Source organism: Equus asinus, chromosome 3 (assembly GCF_041296235.1).
Source record: "Equus asinus isolate D_3611 breed Donkey chromosome 3, EquAss-T2T_v2, whole genome shotgun sequence".
Lineage (NCBI taxonomy): Eukaryota > Metazoa > Chordata > Mammalia > Perissodactyla > Equidae > Equus > Equus asinus.
This window is the reverse complement of record NC_091792.1, coordinates 126,397,151-126,418,454: the sequence shown is the minus strand read 5'-3', so window position 1 is coordinate 126,418,454 and position 21,304 is coordinate 126,397,151. Positions and strand designations below refer to the sequence as shown.

Genomic DNA, 21,304 nt, shown 5'->3' with positions numbered 1-21,304 from the left:
AATTTTTTTGATCTTTTTAAGCAAATAGAATTCATGACATGAAGCGAAGAACCAACAAATATTAAGTTTTAGTTGCTTTATACTGTGGGTTGAATTGTGTACTCCCAAAACATATATTCAAGTCTTAACCCCCAGTACCTTGAATGTGACCTTATTTGGAAATAGGGTCTTTACCAATGAAATCAAGTTATGATGTGGTCATATTAGATTAAGGTGAGCCCTAATCCAATGACTGGTGTCCTTATAAGATGGGGGAAATTTGGCACAAAGACACAGAGAGAAGAATGGCATATTAAGATGAAGGCAGAGACTGGAGTGATACAGCTGTAAGTCAAGGAATGCCAAGGGTTGAAGGCCACCACCAGAAGCTAGGAAGGGGCAAGGGAGGATTCTACCCAGAGTCTCAGAGGGAGCACGGCCTCTTGATTCAGACTTCTAGGCTCCAGAACTGTGAAAGAATAAGTTTCCATTGTTTTAAGCTCCCAGTTGTGGTAATTTGTTATGGGAGCCCTAGAAAATTTATCATTTTTTAAATTAAATATTTGTCATGATGCTGACTATTGTAGATAATTTTTGGTCACCAAATCTGTATAGAAACTAAGTTTATAATCACGTTCCAAAGAATGACCTATATCAGTGAGAATAAAGTTAGGATGATTTAAGCCTTTTACCCAAGGCAAAGTATCTATAAGATTCAGACCAAAACAATGTGTAATTTATAAACATAAAACCATTAATTCCTTTATTTTCTGTAAGAGAAAATTATTATTTGAGTGTTTATGTAGCCAAAATTGATCAGTGCAAAATGATATGAGAGGTACAAACAATTATAAGACCTGGTTTCTGCATTCAGGTTGAAGGAAAGCACAAAGTTTTATATATATGGATCTAAGCAGCATGTCTGGTGCAAACAATGTTACCATGAAGGATTCCACTGACTTTACTGCCCAGTTTTTGATACTGGGCCTTGAACCCTGCCTTTCAATTAAAGACAAATTCAGAATTTTATCCAATATTTGTCTAAGCTAAAGGATAAATTCTCAACAGCTTACCTCATGGCTATTGTTGCAGTTTGAATGAATGCAGAAAACTAGAAATAAAATGTCACTTATCCATCCACTGCAATTAACCACCCCAAATGCCACTTACCTAAATCATCAAGCTGTACAATGGGTTTTCTTGTGGGATTGGGCATTCCCAGTAAAGCCTAATATACAAAATAGAGCCTATATCTAGTACTACACTGATTAGGGGAATGCCTACATTTGGGGTGCTGGTAGAGAATGAGGCAGAGCCATCAAAGTGATGGATCTAAATTATTTACCATCCTGGGGAAAGTGGTATTAAGAGATTGTATGTCCCATAAATTCAATCAATAGTATTCACAACAAGAGCTAGAAAACAGCATGCCCATTCCTTTTTAAAAGTAACAGAGGGGACGGCAAGGCAGAAGAGGTTAAAAGAACTTTAATGGGGAGTCAGGCCCCCTGCCTTATATAGCTTAATCCCAAAATAGTGGTGATTGAAAGAGTTGATTATCATGTATGCACCTAGGGAAAAAAGAGATAGTTCGGGGTTTCTTTGGAGATGGGGATATAAAGGTATTCACTGATAGGCTGCAGATAATGAGAGTGATGGTGAAAGATTCAGTTTTTTTGTTTTTGTTTTTTATAACAGGGCAAGTAGGTTTGAGAAGGATAAGTTAATGTTGTCTAACACCTAGGATGCAGCAGCAATAAACTGGGCACTGATGAAAAGATACATAAGCAGTATCCTCAAAGAGTCCACTAAGGTTTGACTATGGAAAGGGTGTGGTGGAAGAAACATCATACTCTACCCCTGATGCTGTCCAAAACACCATTCTCTGCCCGTCATATTTCTTTAAGAAAGATGTGATCACCCGAATGAAGTTTGTGGTTCTAGATATTCTGCTTCTGCTGCCCACTAAGGAGTAGTTTGCTTTCAACTCTTGCATTTTTCTTTCCACAAGGGGAGGTACCTTGTCATACTAAGTTTTTCGGGGCATCTTAATACTGAATAGAGACAAATGTAGTAATAGGAGAAGCACAACAGTTATTTGGAGTTGGAGTCAACGATTTCCACCCTCAGAGGTGCAGGAGTATTAGGGGTGAAGGATTTACTACTCTGGTAAGTGAGGAAAATGAATCAAAGATGAAAAAAGAAAATTTAAGATTGGCTCTATAGCTCCCTCCACGGAGTTTGAGAAATTACTTTTGGTTGAAGGATTTGTTTTCTTTTGACCATACTCCTATTCTGAGCCTAGACCATGGGGGTCCTGGCTTTCTGCTTGTTATATTTTGGGAGACATGAAATGGATTTTAGACCTAAAGATCAATAACCAGGGCACACACACACACACACACACACATCTGAATAAACAGAATAAATCCATCATCCTGATATGAGCTATCAATGTTTGTCATCATCACTGTTTAATGCTGGACTTGGGTACAAGTGGGGGAAATATCATCAGCAGGAATTCCATGGTTGTCCTTGGAATACTACTAATACACCAAAAGGGCTCTGTGGCAGTTGTTAGTTTATTACCTCAGAGCTCCAAATTCATCTTTCAGCACCTTCTCTGTTAAAAGGGACTGGGCTGTTTAAGCATTTCAAGCTTTTGTTCTTTATGTCTCCTTTACAATGAGCTTAGGTTAAGCACTGACAGGAGGGGCTGGTGCTGAAACACTGCAGGAGGACCAGAGAAGCTGTTTGCTTGTGCTACATTTTGCTTTTCCTTGCTCTTGCTGCATGGACCATCTGGGGTGTGTGTGTGTGTGTGTGTGTGTGTGTGTGTGTGTGTGTAGGGACATCCAGTGGTGCTCTGCCTTAGCCATGCGCCGACAGGGGCAGTCCCTGGGAATCCCACAGACTTGGTAAGGCCAGTGATGACATTGCTATTGCCCTCTTGACATGAGCAATGTTTCAGTTCTGATTCAGGACTCAAGCCCAGACTGGTGTCCCAACTTCCTCTGCACACCTACCAATCAGCTTCTGCTCACCTTTGCCACAGAGGGCTGTTTCCTGGGCAACTTCTCCACCTGTGGGCTACAACTTCACCTTCTCCAAAGGGCCCTGATCCCAGATTTCAGAAGTGGTTTTTTTTTTTTCCTTAGGACTAGTATAACAAACTGCGTGGCTTAAAACAACAGAAATTTAGTGCCTCACAATTCTGGAGGCTAGAAGTTTGAAATCAAGGGGTTGGCAGGTCCATGGTTTCTCTGAAACCTGTAGGGGAATCCTTCCTTGCCTCTTCCTAACTTCTGGTGGGTTGTCAGTAATCTTTGCTATGCCTGGGCTTGCAGCTGCTTCATTCCAATCTCTGCTTTCACTGTCACATGACATTCTTCTTGTGTGTCTGTTTACACATGGTCGTCCTCTTATAAGAACATCCATCATGTTGGATTAGGGGCCCACGCTACTCCAGTGATGACTTCATCTTAAATTGACTAATTACATCTGTAACAGCTCTATTCAAAATAAGGTCACACATTCTGAGGTACTGGGGATTAGGACATCCACATATTGATGGACACAATTTGACCCGTAATAGGGAGAAAGCCCTTCTCCTAAGTTTGTCCTCCCTGAGATATTCTTCCTCAGACTAAGGGTATCTTTTAGAGTTCCTGTTACATCTTCATACTTGCTCTTCTATCATAGTTTAATAAATCTTAATATTAAACTTCCCTGTTTCAACTGATCTATGGTTTCTGTTTCTTATTTTGGACTCCGACTAATAAAGACTCTGTGGAGAATATGTTAAATTGAAATAATTTTTAATTTTTTTTTTATTTTTCCTTTTTCTACCAAAGCCCCCCGGTACATAGCTGCCTATTTTTAGTTGTGGGTCTTTCTAGTTGTGGCATGCGGGATGCTACCTCAGCATGGCTTGATGAGCGGTGCCATGTCCGCACCCAGGATTCGAACCAGTGAAACCTTTGGCCGCCGAAGCAGAGCGCCGCGAACTTAACCACTCAGCCACGGGGCCGGCCCCTGAAATAATTTTTGAAAGCCTTCAATTTTAGACTGGATGTTCTGATTGGAGAATGAGATTTATGTCTCTTCAATGAGGAATTTTCCAAAAATTCCTAGTGAAATGACTAGCTAGATTTTTTTTTTTAATTAAGCCTGAATAATCAGAGTTTAGAACATGAAATATAAACATTTTCTATAAGGAATTTTTAAATCCATCCTGGAGTATTATTTCAGATTGGCAAAAAGGGACCGTGAGTTGGAACATAGAAAAATGAATAGACATGGAGAGAAGAGTTTCTCTTATCTGTGTATAAGCTAGAAAGTTTCATCCTAAAAGTTATAAGTGAAGTTTCTATGCAGAAGTGCCTCACTGGCCCGGATCGTGTGTGTGTCAGAGGAGACAGGTCTTGGGTTTATATGCCAGATTCCTAACCTTGGATCTGTGAAGTCTATACTAGGCTTTCATTCATGAATTCTGGTCTTCATGATTCTATAGCAACTTAAAAGGGATAGCTCTTATGCAAGGGTGGGAGCTGGTGGGACAGTCTAGGCAGGCTACTGCCTTCGTTTGCAGGGTTGAGCCTGAACTTGCTATAGAATCATGAAAATTTGAAATCATGAAGGAAAACTGAATGTGGATGAGAGCAAGGACAAATAGGAATCTGCAGGGGCAAACTGGAAATGACAAGGACTACTGTAACTGTGTCTGTCTTTCAAGAACTCCTATCTTGATCCTGTGGGTGACCTGCAGAAATAGCTAGCCCTTTTTCCACAGCTGCACCCATATGCCTAAGACTTCAGTTAGGAGAAGCTGAAGTTGGAGATCTGGCCAGAGCTGGAGGAGCTGGGATCAGGATGCTGCCACATCTCAAATGTGAGCACAAGCAGTGACATACCACAGCTCTTGATGCTCTGCATCATCATTCAGAGAGTAAAATAATGTGACTTTTGCTTCACTTCCACTTTCCAAATCTCATGCAAAATATATCTTGTGTCCAAGGCTAACTTGGAACTATACACAGAAGGGAATTCTGGGATTTCTAGTTCAGCAGACCAAGCACAAACCCACTCCACCTGCCTACCATCCAAAGAGAGGGGAAAACAGACAGCCAGAAAGAAGGGAAAGTAAAAATACCTGGAAAGAAAAGAAAAAAAAAAAAAAGCTTGAGAACTTTTGGGTAATGACAGCAACAATGACTGGCCACTACTGGCTAAGGTGGAGAGCGGCCTTGAAACTAGTTTGGAGATGTGGGCAAGAGATTAATTATGGATGTCATTCTAGGTCATGATATGGCATATGGATTTATTCCAAATTCAATGGCAAATTATGGAACAGTTTTAACCACAAAAGTAACTGTCAATAATTATGTAGAGAATGCAGGAAGGGTATCAAAATTGGAAGCAGGCATGTTTTACAGTAATCCATATGCAAAATGATGGTGGAGAGAAATAGACGGATTTTCAAAAAAATTAATTCAGGGGAAGGATATATGGGAGATTTTCTCCCAAACTACATTTCTCTAAGGAAGGGGAGAAGATGGCTTATAGGATTCCTGTTTCTAGTGACTAGATCAATGGCAAAAACATTGATGAAAATGGAGGATACCAGAAAATTCAATTTTGGGGTCGAAGGGGAAGGGAAATTAAATGTGGCATTTTATACCTACTAATTTTGAGATGCCTTTGGGATATCCAGGTACAGAAGGGTTAAATCACTTGTTCAAAGTCATGAATATTTTTAATAATGGTATGACGATTTTCCATTGACTCAAGCTCAAGAGAAACTCTGAAATACTTTGGGTCTTGTTAATTCTTTCTCACTCTCCATATTCAATAAGTCAAAATTTACCCAATTAATTAAGAAAACATTTCATTGAGTACTTACTATGTTCCCAATATGATGATGAATACAATTAAGCCTTTACTTCCTGGAGTCTCTAGTAGAAGCAGAGAAACAGGTATGCTGATTATAGAGTCAACACTGAAAGTGCTACACTAGCTCTGCAAGTTCTGTTTGATTGACTTCTAACTATGTGTTACATTCCTTTCCTCCTTTGTCCTTCAACCTCTCTTTCCCCATCGTTGAAGTCTTGTTACTCTTCCATCTGACCAGAGGTGGGCAAACTAAAGCCCACAGACTGGTCAACTGTTTCTGTAAATAAACTTTTATTGGAACACATTTATGCATATTCATTTCTGTATGGTCTACGACTGCTTTCACATTACTAAGGCAGACTTGAGTAGCTGCAACACAGACTATGGCTTACACACTTGAAATATTTATTATCCTGCCCTTAAAAGACATTTTCAGATCCCAGATTTAGACTAAAGTATTGCAATATCCTTTTATGTGAGTTCCTTGTTTGCTCTCTCTCCTCAATCCAATCCTTCTTACACGTCACAGCTAGATTAGTATCTCAAAAGTTGCTATAATCCTTTCCTCAGTGAGACATGATATACTTAAATAAATATGAAAAAATATTCTAAAGATGCCTTTGAATATATAACACCCACACTCATAATTCTTCAGCAGCTCTCTACTACCTTATGAATAAAATATGAAAACCCATTCCGGCATTTGAAAGCTTCCATTATATGACCAAGGCCTAATTGTTTAGGCTTATCTCCAATTATACCTTAGCAGAGATACTCCAGCCAAATTGGCTTCCTTCCTTTGTCTGTGATTTGTCCTCTCTGTGCCTTTACTCCTATGCCATTCCCTCTACCAGAAAGCCCCCCTTTCTGCCATTTTCTTTGCAGTTTCAATGCAGTATCCATCTGCATTTTTAGGATAATGTTGGCTCCTAAAACAAACTTTTAAATTGCAATGTCTTAATACAATAAAAATTTATTTCTTGTCCACATAAATGTTCAATGCAGGTATTCTTGGTCAGTGCTGTCTGGTGTGGGGTGAGACTGGTAGTTTGCTTCACCAAGCCATTCAAGACCACCCAACTTCAACACAAGTTTTCCAAGGTCAACCTGGGCGTCAATGTCCAAATAGCAGGTAGGCAAGAGATGATAGAGAAGGGCCATCACTTCTTAACCCCAAAGAAGTCACACACATTGCTTCTGTCCATATTTCATTGGTGAGAACTAGTTATATGGCCCCACCAAATGTCAAGGGAATTTGAGAAATATGGCTCCTGGTCAAGCATCTGCTCCTCAGCAACAAGTCCACATGAACAGTGGGGAACATGAATCTTTGGGCAGTTAGCAATCTCTGCAACACCATCTCTCATCTCCATACTACTTTCCTATTCAGATAAATTCTGTTCCCCATTCAACCTTTGGAGCACTTTTTTTTCCTTTCTATTCTTAGGTTCTAATATTATCTATCAGGTATTTATTATATGTCTATTTGTATTACTTTTTTTTACTTGATTTCTCTTTTTACTTTTCTGGCAATATCCTTTACTGACCTTACACTACTTACAATACTCTTTGTATCCACTGTGGTGATGAGTGAAAAACCCTTGTGTTGGATTTTATTTTGAATTTGTTGTCCAGAAAATAATTTTTATGAGCAAGGCATCCAGAATTTTTCCTGTCCCTGTAATACCAAGATTGATATTTGGATGATGCAGGAGGAAATGGACTCAGTGAATGTTTCCTGAGAGACCATATCCCCGAGGTGAGGGTGAAATTCAGAGATAGTCTCTTCTACAAATATGATAATCTTAGAATTTGTGTGGCTATACAATTCTAGAAACTATTATGGGCTGAATTGTGCCCCTCCACCCCCAGCCTAAAAACAAGAGAAATACATTGAAGTCCTAACCACTAGTACTTCAAAATGTGACTTTATTTGGAAATTAGGTCTTTATAGAGATAATCAAATTAAAATGAGGTCATTAGAGTGGCCCTATTCCAGTGTGACTGGTATCATTATAAAAAGGAAAAATTCAGACACAGAGACAGACTTTCACAGAGGAAAGACGATGTGAAGACACACAAGGAGAACGTCATGTGAAGATGGAGCAGAGATTGGAGTTATGCTGCCATACGCCAAGGAACAGCTGGGGCTAGCAGAAGTTGGAAGAGGCAAGGAAGGGGCTATCCTCTATGGGTTTCAAAGGGAGCAGGGTTCTGCTGACACCTTGGTTTTGGACTTCTAGCTTCCAGAACTGTGAGACAAAAAATTTTTCAGGGCTATGCATTTCTGGCTTTTCCTCTTTCTCTTTTATTCTCATTGCCACCTCCTCAGAGAGGTCTTCCCTGGCCAACAAATCTAAAGCACCACTATTGCCCTCTGTTCTTCTGTCACCTCCTCGGAGAGGTCTTCCCTGGCCAATAAATCTAAAGCACCACTATTGCCCTCTGTTCTTCTGTCATAACCTAGCTTAGCATATTTACCATCTGTGTCCCTCTTTAAAATGTAACCTACATTAGGGCAGGGTACTTGTCTCACTCATTTATTGCTTTAGTCCCTCTCTGCATAGCATGGTGATCATACCTTATTGGGCCTCAATAAATAATTAGTGAATGAATGAATGGTTGTTCCTTTTGCTTTATATAAAGTAGGAAAATTACTCAGATAAATCATCAAATATTTTCAAACTTCTAGTAATTTTTTGGATTTAAAATACACAGATTCAGAAGCCAGACTTCCTGGCTTTAAATCCAAGCCTTGTCATTTCCTAGCTCTGAGTTAGGGCAAGTTGAATAAGCTCCTTATTATTTAATTTCTGTGTCTGCAAAATGGAGGTACTATCTGCACTTGTGGCACTGGATCGTTATCATGATTAAATGAATTGTGCATAAAGTATTTAAAACTACACTCAGCAAATGATAAATGCCATATAAATATTTTCTATTGTTATTATTAAAGATATGCAAGATGTAGTATTATTTGCTATAGTTGATAAAAGGAGATTAAGGCCATTTTCTCCGCCCACAAGGACTTTACTATACAGCGAGGGAGACGAGAGAAGTTAAGTTGTTCAAATAAAATTCAACTTTCAACTTAAAGTATAAGGATAATATAAATATAAAATATTTGGGGTAGTGATTATTGTGAAGATGAATATAATTAACATGATTTTGCATCATATAGTTATTGCCAGATGAACGGTACTGCTTGGTACTAATTTCACCATCTCTCATAAGCTGGATTACAAAGCTGTGTTCCAAGAACCATTATGTACAAGGGACTTCACCAGAGTTTATAAATTGACTCCTCCTGAAGTATTTCTAAAAAAAGTTCTTTAATGATGTGAAGAGACCCAGTGACTGGCAGAAATGTAGAGTAGAATATAGGATGTCTCAGGGACCCTCAGCAGGCACCGAAAATTTAGCATCGATATGCTGCTTATACTCTTGAGCGTTCTTTCTCACGGAGGAATTCTTGAGCCAAACTTTCAGTTCAGCTTTGCCATTAAAATCTCTTAATATTCAAAAGCTTGCCTTCAGAATTTAGAGATCTTACTAGAACATATCATTTTCAACAGCTACCAATTGAGAATATCCAGAATCTCAAGCATAATGGATGGAAAATAGCATGGTTTCTGAGCCCATCTGGCAATCTGTGCTAGGCAATTCCAAGCAAACACCCTGAAAAAATTGATGTTGCTTGCAAATTCATAAATTTAGTCCTAAATTCTCTGTGTTTGTTTAGTGTTCCTGTACTGGGCAGCAGAGATGCTAAGTGGTAATGACAAACTCAGATAGGCACATTTAGGTGATTATTTTGGATTCCAAACACCTGTGCCAAGAGTTGGTCACAATTCAATAATCTCAGTTATCCTCCAGCTGCCATGTGACTTGTTTCCTATGCAAGCTAGGAAAGACCATATATTTCACTCTCTTGCCCCCCACACAGGCCCTATCTCTGATTTTCAGGTCTTTCTATAATTGCTTCAATCAATGGTATAACACATTAAGTGAATATTTACGGAAAGTCAATTCAGAACACTATAATTAGCAAGCACTGTAAGCCTAGAGACATTGATGGGAAGCATTTAACTCCAGGAAGGGATTTATCTATAATAAAATTTGTATAAAATTACCTAGGACATTTACTAACAGTGGCTTGGTTATGCTTATATATTGGTTTTTAGTTTATTTATTTGCGATAATACATATCATGACCTTGACCTTATCTTCTCAAACAATGATGCTGAAGCTATAGTTGAACAAAATGGAATGTTATCTTTGAATATGTAGTTTAAATATTTTCAGCATTATGTTAGGAGCCCTAAAAAATCCAATTTTGCACCTTATTGGTGAAATTATTTTAATGTTCTTTATGTATCATAAAGCCATAGTATAATTTCAGTGAGATATTTTTTAATTTCAACTTTTTATAGAGAATTTTTCCTAGAATGAATCAATTTCTTCTCTTCTCTTCTCTTCTTTGCTCTTCTTTCTTCTCTCTTTCTGTCCCTCTCTGATTCTCTGTTTCTCTCTCTGTGTGTTTCTGACAGAATAACAAGTTGTTACCAGGTTGATTCTAGGCACTGACTCCAGAAATGGAATCAGAGTGGCTGCTCTAAAAGTCAAGGGGCAAAACAGAAACCTCTTCGGTATCTCTGACTGTGTGCATAATGAAGTAAACAGTTCAAAAAATGGATAATATTGTCATTATCACTAGTTCCCAAACTTTTATATCTAACACAATCATCTGAAGAGAAGGTGTGTTGGTTAAAACACAAATTTCTAGGCCCCCATCATAGAAATTCTGATTCAATAAATCTGAAGTGAGATCTATTTTTTGAAAACACCCATATGAGCCTTAAATGATCACTTAAGTGTTAAATGATCTAGAAAGAGCATTTGCAGAAAAACAGTTTCTAGACTAAAAGCTCTTTTATATTGCTCAAACACTCCTTCATATCTTTCTTAATGATTAATTTCTCAAGATCTTACCTTAATTTTTCCCAGGGCCAAAATCTCACCCCTCCTTTATTAACGATTGGAGTTGCTGGGGAGCTGTCCAAAAATTCAGCAGCAGAGAAGACACTCAGTCTCACTCTTCTGCCCGACTCTTTCCATCACGTCATCCTGCCTCATTATAGACCCAGTATACCTAGCATGGAGTCTGATTGACTGATAGGGCTGCAGGAGTCATTAGCAGACCTCAATTTTCAAGGTAGCTGCATAGCTGGAGAATGAAGTGGGCCATAACACTTCATTCAATTTACAGAACAAAAACGAATTCAGCATTGTTTACACTTCTATAATAGAAAAACCAACTTTGTATTAGTTTTACCCTCTAAAATATGACTAAATAAATAGATTGAGCTATTACAATGATAGCTTAATAGAAATAATGCATAACAAATTCAGAATATGGTTTCCTTTGGGGAAAAGGCAGTCCAACTGTGGCTGCTGTGTGTTATTTCTAAAATTGGGACATAGATTCATAAAATTATTATTTGTACCTACTTAATTTAATTAGGTATTTAAATAAGATGGTATTATATACTTATCTAGAAACATGGAGGTAAATGATGAAATAAACAAAGAAATAAGTAGAAAATGGTTGCCTCTGAAGAACTAAAGTTATTTTTTATTACAAACCTTATAGTACTAGCTGACCTTTCAAACTATATAAGGCACTATTCAATAAATTCAAAATTTAAAGAACAGTAGCTTAGCTAACGTTTTTATTTGTCTCAGTTTTACTTTTCAATTTTTGTTTTGTCGTTTTTTAGAACCGAGCTAATTAGTTTAGGTGCTTACTTAATGGAACTGTTTTTATAGAGAGAGTCAAAGAGAAATGTGTGTTTTCCTTACTATTCATTTTAGTTGTTATTTTTACACTATTCTGATTGGGGTTCTTTATTTTGTGATCTTTTTGGTCTGCCTAAATATTTTCTGCCTTTTCAACATCTTCCAAAGCCTCAAAATATTTTATTAAAGATCAATTCTTTTATCATTTTTATGTTTCACTTCAATTCAGAGTGTTTTTGCTTCTATGAATCTAATAGTCACAAATACAATTTGTTCTTTTTCAAGTAGCTTCCTAATTCATCTCAATGCTGCACAGTATTCTGCTGGGTTTGTTTACCACTCAAGCAATCTGTATAGCATTTGAGTCTGTCAATCCCTGATTTCATTAAGATTAAACTTGCTTTAATGTAGCAAACACAGTTGCCCCCAGGTGTGGATACAATGAACTGAAGGATAGAAACCAAGTTGCTGTCTATGGAACTGTCAGGTGTACTATGTTGCTTTGTTGTTGTTTTATTTTTTGTATAAATTCTATATCTCAGGGGGATATCAAAGGTTAGAAACATTTAAATTAAGAACATAATTTACCACAAGAATTCTATTCTCTGAAAAGGGAAAAGCATACTTTATATAGTCCCTAAGAATTTTAAGTATTTTTTCTAAGAATCAGGGTTTCTTTAAAATTGTGTATTATTGACCTAAACACAACGGAGAGCATTTCAATAAAGAAATAGTCAGTCTGTAAATATGGTGGTTTCAAGTATTTGCCCATTCATTTATGTATTATTTCCGACTAGCTGCATGACCTTGGAAAAATTACTTAACTTCTTTATGCCTCAGTTTTCTCTTCTGTAAAATGAGGTTTAAAATACCATGAACATTATAGGATTAAATAATTTAATAATAAAGCTAATACTCATAGCACTTACTATGTGTCAGGCACTGTTTTAAGCCTCTTGTGTATTATAATTATTTAACCTTCAAAATAAAGCATGAGAGAGTTACTCTTATCAACATGTGAATTTTATAGATTAGGAAAGTGATTCTAGACAATTAAAATACAGTGGTGTCTACAACCAATGATAGACATGGTTCTCTTAGAGAACTTACAGAGAATATAGAAGATAAGCAATTAAAATCAAGTGTCATTAGTGTTTGGGCATGGGCACAAACAAGGTGTCGTAGCAGGAGACAAGGAGGCTCCAATTTACTCTAGAGAGTAAAGGAAGACCCTCCAGGGCAGAGCTGACCCCATTTGATGAAGTAGTAAAAGCTGAGTTCCATGAGAATTCTGAAGATGAAAATAAGGATGACCTCAGTATGTGTCCTTTGGTAGATGGGTATCAAGGGAGATAGTTGAAGAGAAGCCTTTTTTGGATGAACGGAGGAAGGATGGAGCTACTTTTCATCTTGTATTATTCATAAGCACAGCTGGATGGGGAAAGTTGGCAGAGAAGAGTCTAGCACTGGTCAAGTGCAGACACCAGGATGTGACCAGGCTGCGTGCATCTCTCTGCTTGGACTCTGAGAGAGAGAGAGCAGAGAAGAAAGTCATTCCTTCTGCCCCCACTCTCCACCTCCTTTTGGTTGAGGAACATTTAAGAGACTACTGTATGCCAGGCCTTCTTGGGAAATAGCAGGGAATATTACATATAGTCCTTGTCCTCAGGGCCTTTACATTCCCATGTGAATCTAACAAAAATAAAGACTCTAAGACTAAAATTATCATTCTTCTACAGGGAAAGAACATTTTTAAAAGCAATATTCTAGAAAAGGCAGACTGAGTCTCAGTTGTAACTGACATTTCCTTTAATGACAGGATTGGCAGATGAGCTTAGTCCAGAGCCATGGTGCAAAGAATAAATAAAATATATGAAGAATTGTTAGGCAGAAGGTGACGTTTTCTTGTTGTCCAACTCTAATAACAAATCAAGATCATAAAATCATTAAATCAAAACATTAATCAACATTGACCACTGTAGAGCAATAACAAAGATAATGATGATAATGATATGCTAGTTATAATAATAGAAAAATGATTGAGCACTTGAAACTTGTCAGATAGTGTGCTAAATTTTCCATACCCAGTATCTCACTCAACCCTCAAAACCTTTTGTACATGAGAAACCTGAGACTTGGAAGAGTTAAATCACCAGTCCAAGGTCATCCTGCAAGTAAGATGCAAACTGAGACTTCAGTCCTTATTTGTCATGATACTTTCTAGATGTCATTAAAACTAGGAGAAATATATAAATTGAGAATAGCTTGGGTGAAATCCAATCTCTAAGCAAGGAATGGACCAAACAGCTTTCAGTCTACCATTAAAATTGTTTTATCCTAACATTTTATTTATGATTATGTTATTTTAAACAGTGCACAGAATTTTATAGAGAAATAATATCATACATCTCTCGGCTGTGTGGCACACCTCTGCATTTATCCAGAGAGTCTGATCAATTGATTCTCCACAAAATATGTCATAGGCATTCTAGGCTTTGATTTTACACACCATTACCTTTATGACGATGACTTCCTGTATCAATTAATGTCAAGGCAGGAAACAGGGCACTCAAAGATGTCGGCTGAGTAGAAGTTAAGGAAGGGACTATTGACAAAAGGTGAATGAGGATCAAGAGAACCTGACAGGAGATGCTGAAGCACTACAGGGCTAGCAACAGAGGGGTATCTTTACCATCTCCAGACCTGAAAGGCAAGAGAGGAACACAGCCACCCCAACAAGCCAGCACAACTTGAAAAGTTCCTGCAACTGAGGGGAGGGCTGCCCAGCAGGGGCTCTGGCTCCAGGTCTAGGTAGGAATGTAGCCATTGCCCACCAGCAGCCATGAGAGAGGGAGCTGAGGGAATCAATACCCTGACCTCATTATCCTCCTGTGCTCCCAGTATCCTGTGGAGCTTCCCACTGCCTGAACCCTAGGAGAAGCTAGAGTGCAAGTGGGCCTGATTGATTAATGCAGTACAGAAGAAAGGTCAGCCCCTTGGAGTCTGGAGGGTGAGGTATAGGTAGGAGTCCAGGTTGCTTCCATGGTTTCTGGCCACCCACTGGACTGTGGTTGTGGCACTCACTCAAAAAGGAGTTGAGAAGAGAAAGATGAGGAGTTCGTTTTGAAATCAAGTGTACCACTTTTTTTTTTTAATTTTAAAGATTTTATTTTTTCCTTTTTCTCCCCAAAGCCCCCCAGTGCATAGTTGTATATTCTTTGTTGTGGGTCCTTCTAGTTGTGGCATGTGGGACGCTGCCTCAGTGTGGTCTGATGAGCAGTGCCATGTCCGCGCCCAGGATTCAAACCAGCAAAACACTGGGCCACCTGCAGCGGAGCGTGCGAACTTAACCACTCGGCCACGGGGCCAGCCCTCAAGTGTACCGCTTTTAAAACAAGTTCCATCATGGAAGAAATATTTCCTCCTATCCCTTTTAGGGTTTTTAATAATTGTGAGTTGATTGTATTTAATTCTTGCATACGTAAACAAATAATTTTGAAGCTATGTATATATAATATATAAAAGCAACTACTCTTCTCCACCTGGGCTGCTGTGTTTAAATTTGCCTGAAATGTCAACATCGATACACATGGATATACATGTATGTCTACGTGGAGGACTATGAGAAAGAGCCAAACCCGTTGAGAGATATTGAAGAAATAAAACAAAGAGGAATGAAAATACAGCTAAATAGCTATGGAGGATGGAGGACGTTTAGTCATCACTCTTCTCATTCTATAATAGGGAAGAAATTTCCACTGCACTCTTAAGAGGGGAAATATGGGAGAAATCTTTATCCCTCTCTATTCATACCTTCTCACTCCTCCCCAGGGAACGGGGAGTGACATCTGACAGGTGAACGGTGCTAGACAGTCTTTCTCCCTCTTCCTCTCTCTCTTTCTTCGAATTTTCCTTTGCTAGACACACAAGAGTTTCTGTTACTCTATGGGTTGAGCTTATAAAAACAGACTCTGACCCTCTAGGATGCTATTTGTGAGGTGGGAGTGAGTTTGATGGGGTGGAACGGTCTGTAGTTCTGGGTGAGTAAAATTAATTCAGGGAACAGTATTGGGAAGACCAATTGTGACCTAGATGCAAGCTGTGTTCTTCAACTCAGATTTACCAATAATAAAGCAAACATTTTGGTCTCCATCTGTCTAACTGAAACATCATTTCAATTGGTTTACAGCTTAGGAAAAGAAAGGAATGATCTTTATTATTCCACCCTGAAAAGAAGCCCAGCAACAACTATCTGGAAGAATGAAATAATATAAGAAATCTTTTTTGTCTGATTCTCTGTGTAACCCTGAGCACACGCAGTTTTGTAAGATTTCTAATCTGCCCACTTGTTTTGAGCAGGTGCGTCATAGGAGTGGGACGACTTATCAAATAAATCTCAGGTGTTGGAGAGGAGAAACACTGCTGAGAGATTATGCAGAAAACAATGAAACAGCTGAGGTCTACACTTCACAGTTTTCAGTCATGTGTACATAACACCCAGATCTGCTCCTGTCACCACGCCCTCTCCAAACATCCACTCAAAACAACAATAATATATCAAACTACCAAAACAGATATTCTCTAATATCTTCCACTGCTCTCAGGATGAAGTCTGAAATCTGTGACAGCATCAGAGCTCTGGCCTTTTCTCTCACTGAGAACTCATCTATACCACTATCTCCCCTACTCTCTAAGTTCTCCATTCCTCAAACCCAACATTCTCCCTCCTGACTACTGGGCCTTTGTATATGCTGTTCCCTCTACTTGGAATATCCTCCCCATCCACTTTTATCCTAATTAACTGCAACTCATGATTTCTACTTTAGCTTAAGCTTCCATGCCTCAGAAAACTTCCTTGACCCTCTAGCTTACCTTATTGATACTGTTATGTGCTCTCATAGCTTCAATTTCTCTCTCATCTCTTTCTCTCAAGATTTACCCTAGTTGTGGTGCTGCATTTATCAATAGGATTATTTGCCTAATGACTATTTCAATCCAGATTGTAGCTTCCTGAAGGTAGAATCATGTGTAATTTTTCTCACATATTATTTACAATAGAGTTTGGTTGTCTTAATAATTATTTGTTGAATTAATAAATAAAAGAATGAATGCAAGTGAAATAAAAATAGTCACCCACCTGTTAATATACCATGTATATATGCAGAAATATTGATTAAACAGATTTTATGGGTCTTAGGATACAGGACCTTAGTGTATCTCAAGAAAATATCCCATATTGATAAATAAAATTGATTTCTACATTAGATTTTGTAGTTTTTCTCTTTCTCAAAAAAAGGTCATTTTAATGGCCATAAGTTTACAAAAATCATGAAAAATCACACAAAAAATCATTTCTGTTGTGGCATAATGAAGTTATTTCTTTACTGGTCACATGATTATCCCATTTTTAAAATCTATATAATCCATGTATATAGTAGCACTATTACATACTATCTTAACTATCAAGACACTCCGAAGGATTTTCTAAAATTATAAATTAGTCCCAAAATAAATGTTGCATATTCAACAGTCTTATATTAGCTTTGATTTAGAAAGAAAATCCTAAGATGCTGGGAAGTGGAATAGGGGAAGCAGATTGCTCTAGAAGGAAAAAAAATAGAGCACTTGGGTTCTAGTTCCTTTTGCAAATTGCTAGTCATGCGCAGGGGTAAATTTAAACAACCTGATCATGTGTGGGAATGAGGGAAACTCTCCCTGCTGTCTTCTTCACCAGGGGAGGACTACATAAAATAATATGGACTCATCTCTTGGTAAAATCTAAAGCACAGTTCAAATATAAGCTGACCACAAGCTATCCCTATGCTGAGAAACTTCAGGGAGGATTCTGATGTTGTGGACTCTGAAGCTACATCATAGTCTTCCATAGCCAGGAAGTGTTGCGGTTAAGGATGTAGCTGCAGGAGCCAGATGGCTAGTCTCAAATTCCAGCTTCCCTACTTACTGGCTGTATGACTTCAGGCAAGTTACTTAACCTGTCTGTGTCTCTGTTTCTTTGGAGTAAAGAGAAGGCAATAATAGCATATATCACATGGTGTTATCACACAGCTGAAATGAGACTGCATATGGACAGTCTGAAGAACACTGCCCACCACAGAGTAGGCATCAGTTAAGCATTAATGATTATTCACAGAACTAGTGCTATGTAAGAATTTATTGTCTGATCTATTGGTTCCTTATATTGGAGGGTATGGGCGGTGGCAGTTTGTTAATCTGTTCATCATGTGATTCTGCCGCCTTTTGTGTGAAAAAAAAATCCTCTGTCCATTGAACACTTCAGGGATATGTTATTGTAGAAGAAGGCATATCCTCTAGCCTCTTAGCCCTTTGGGCTGGGCTACAAATTAAATTCACATGAGACAGAAGAACAGGAGAAAATCAAGCAAAGCTTTATAACACGCATACATGGGAGACACTCAAGAAAACAGCAACTCACCAAGATGTCAGAGACTCTCATTTTACACATCATCTTCAGCTAAAGACAAAGGAGGAAGTTGCGGGGTGGGGGTTGGGGCTTCAAAGGAAAGGAAGGCAATTCACATGGAAATGGTAAAGCAAATGTCTGGTAAATAGAACTTGAATAAGAGTGGGCTTAGCAGGGATCCTCCCAGTCTAGGGATACCCAGAGTTATCTACGGGATGGCCTGTCCTGGGGACAGGAATTTATTTTAAATTTCTTTTAGGCAGTTAGTGGGAAGGTCAAAGTTTCTTTCAGAGTCTTTTGTTCTTAAGAATAATCAAGGTAAGGCAAAGAGACACATTTTAGGGTGGCCAATTCTGATCTCCTCACATTATCAAGGGAGATTTAACTTTGCCAGTTGAAATTCAATTGAAAGACATTTAGCATTTTTAATTTACTGCTCATCTGTTCTGTCACTTTGTTTCCCTTTTACTTGGTTTTCTCTCACAATGAGATGTGTGCCTAGTTCCTTTGATTGGCCTGCAATTTCTTCTGACTAGGCCTGCAAATTTTCCAAAATGATTTGACCTCTAATCTTGCTACCTGGTTTCTCTTAGTCTTGAAGGTACTTCACTTGAAGACTTGGTAAGCTCTCTTCTACATTTCATGCCAATTATCTCCCCGTATGGATTTAGTGATAAAGAAATTGGAGACGCAACCAAATATTAACTCTTGCAGAAAACAGTAGAACTTCTCATAGTGCCATTTATCACGACCCCACTGTCAGTCTTCATTATGTGAAGGAGGTTCACTTTGAAGCCCATTTAAACCAATTTGTAAAACTGCCTGGGACACTAACAGATGATTTACTAAAACTGAGATAAAACTACCGCCTTCTCAGCAGCCACAAATGGTGTTCCTCTACCCGAACAGCAATCAAGTGAGTTTTGCATGATTTGCTTGTAAGAGACCCACGGTCTTCATTGTTCACATTTGTTTTATCCTCCAGATGGGGCAACTCCTTTCTGTATTCCCTTACTTTGTAGAGATTAAAGAGAGATTTGAGAGTCAGTGATTGCCAGCGGCGTGTTGTGCAGCCCCACACACACTTTCATCACTGTCTGGTATTGCTCCTGGCATGTTTTTAATGTCTGTCTTTAACTCCACCCATAAATCAGAATTATTATCAGCCAAAGGATTTTATTCTTGTTTGTGTTCATGAATGATTTTGTCATCCTTCCAAGGGCTGTGACAGGAATCAAGTATCTCCAGGAGCCAGAGTGAGGCACATCCCTACAGCAGCTTTCAGAACTCTTCTAAGTCTGAAATTATTACAATTCTAAAGATCAGCTGGCCAAGGTCAAAATAATGTATTTAGGGATGTGCAGAGTCCACACAGCCCCTGAGGCTGTTGATCAACTGTAGGGAAATAAACAGGAGTTTCTGTGTCTTTCCTAACTAACCTGTTAGAAGCCATTCAGAGGAAGACATGCGGCAAGGTCTTCACGCTTTGTTCCCTTCTCCACAATCTCAGGCAGAGCCACAATCTCTCTTGAGCTCAAAACCCACACTTCATTTTCCTATAGTTTCCACCATACCAACTTCTTCCCCCTTCCATTTCAAAGCTCCCTGTTACCCTGTCCTCATTTTGTCAATTATAAAATCCCTAATCTATATTTCAGTTACCCTCTGCTAGGCTAGATGCCATGCACTGGTTATGAGTTTTACATACATTATCTCTTTTTATCCAGGAAAAAGAAAACTATATCACATTTATAACACTGATAACCTTCATAAAAGGTCAAAAATCTGTAGGAATATAAGTGACTGAAAAATAGAGATTTATTTTGTGAACATTATATCATAATCCTGAAAGAAAATTAGGAGGTTGGATTTAATACAATAATAAACAAAAAATATGTATATATGTATATATATAGTCATTAGTTAATTATTTCTATACACCCACACTCATTTAGATCTCAGAAAACCACTATGATTATCTCCATTTCACAAAATGAAACTGTAGCATAAAACAAGTAATTGTAAAAACAATTAATTTCCAAAGATCAAACAGCTAAATAAGTGGCAAAGACAGGTTTTGGACCCAGGTGGTCTGGTTCTAGAGCTAAATCAAGAAATACTTAAGGAGCACATACTGTAGGCTCTAGGCAGGACACATAGATAAATACAATTTACGTAATCTTTTTGTTTCAAAAACTCTACCTATATAAATGCAAATAAAGAACTTGCAGAGTACTGAATTCTCAGTTCAATGAAGTAGACTGGAATTACAGGTCACAGCCACCAAGTGACTAATCCCTTGAATGGCAGGCAAAGTTAACCAGATCTCTAGTAAAATGTCACCAAACCTCTGAAAGTATAAATCCAGAGAGTCCAGGTCACATAAAGTAAGCTGGTTATGAATACTGTTTCTGAATATACAAAAGAGAGGGCACAAAACTCCTGCCTGCTCTTTATGCTTATAATGAAAGCATAATGATGGACTGTGCCCCTCGATTCGGCTTTTATGATCATACCGAAGGGGATATCATTGTTATTCTCTGGATCAATCAGTACCTTGACTGAATCCCACACTGCCTTTCATGTTCACTTCGGCAATAAAGCATAATGCTGTGCTGCGCCCCTTGTCCAGCTTTTATGATCACATAGGTAGGATTCTGCCCAAGGGATATCATTGCTATTCTCTGGATCAGTCAGCGCTTTGACGGAATCTCATGCTGCCTTTCACATTAACTTCAGCTGCTGATCTCCAGACCTCTGACTGCTCAGTGTGCAAGAATGGAGAGTATAAAAGGCTTATTTCTTTGTGAAACAGAACCATTTTTTTTAATACAACAAGGGTTTACTATGTGCAAGATGCTATTTTAAAGTTTTAAATGTTTTACATTAATTAATTCTCATATCAACCCTATGTGATAGGTACAATCCCCCCTCCTTTTTTTCATATGAGAATACCTAAGCACAGAGAAGTTAAATAACTTATCCAAAGCCACCTGACTAGCAAGTGAGTTGAAAAAGAGCTATTTTAGAGAGAAAGAGAGTCTACAAACTTGGTTAAACCACAAAGACAGAGAGCCACAGGGAAATGAAGAAACAAGGAATATGGAAGGGATGTGACAATTTTAAAGTTCAGAGAGGCAACTTCCTTTGCAGGTTCCAGCAAAGTAAAAAGTAGATGCTAAAGCAGCAGTA

General features: G+C 38.3%; 1 protein-coding gene across 1 annotated transcript in view; it reads right to left on the bottom strand.

Annotated features, from left to right (window-relative positions):
- The window catches only part of KCTD8 (potassium channel tetramerization domain containing 8), a 252,789-nt gene that overhangs the window by 34,553 nt on the left and 196,932 nt on the right, over positions 1–21,304 (bottom strand). The gene's annotated exons all lie outside the window — the stretch shown is intronic.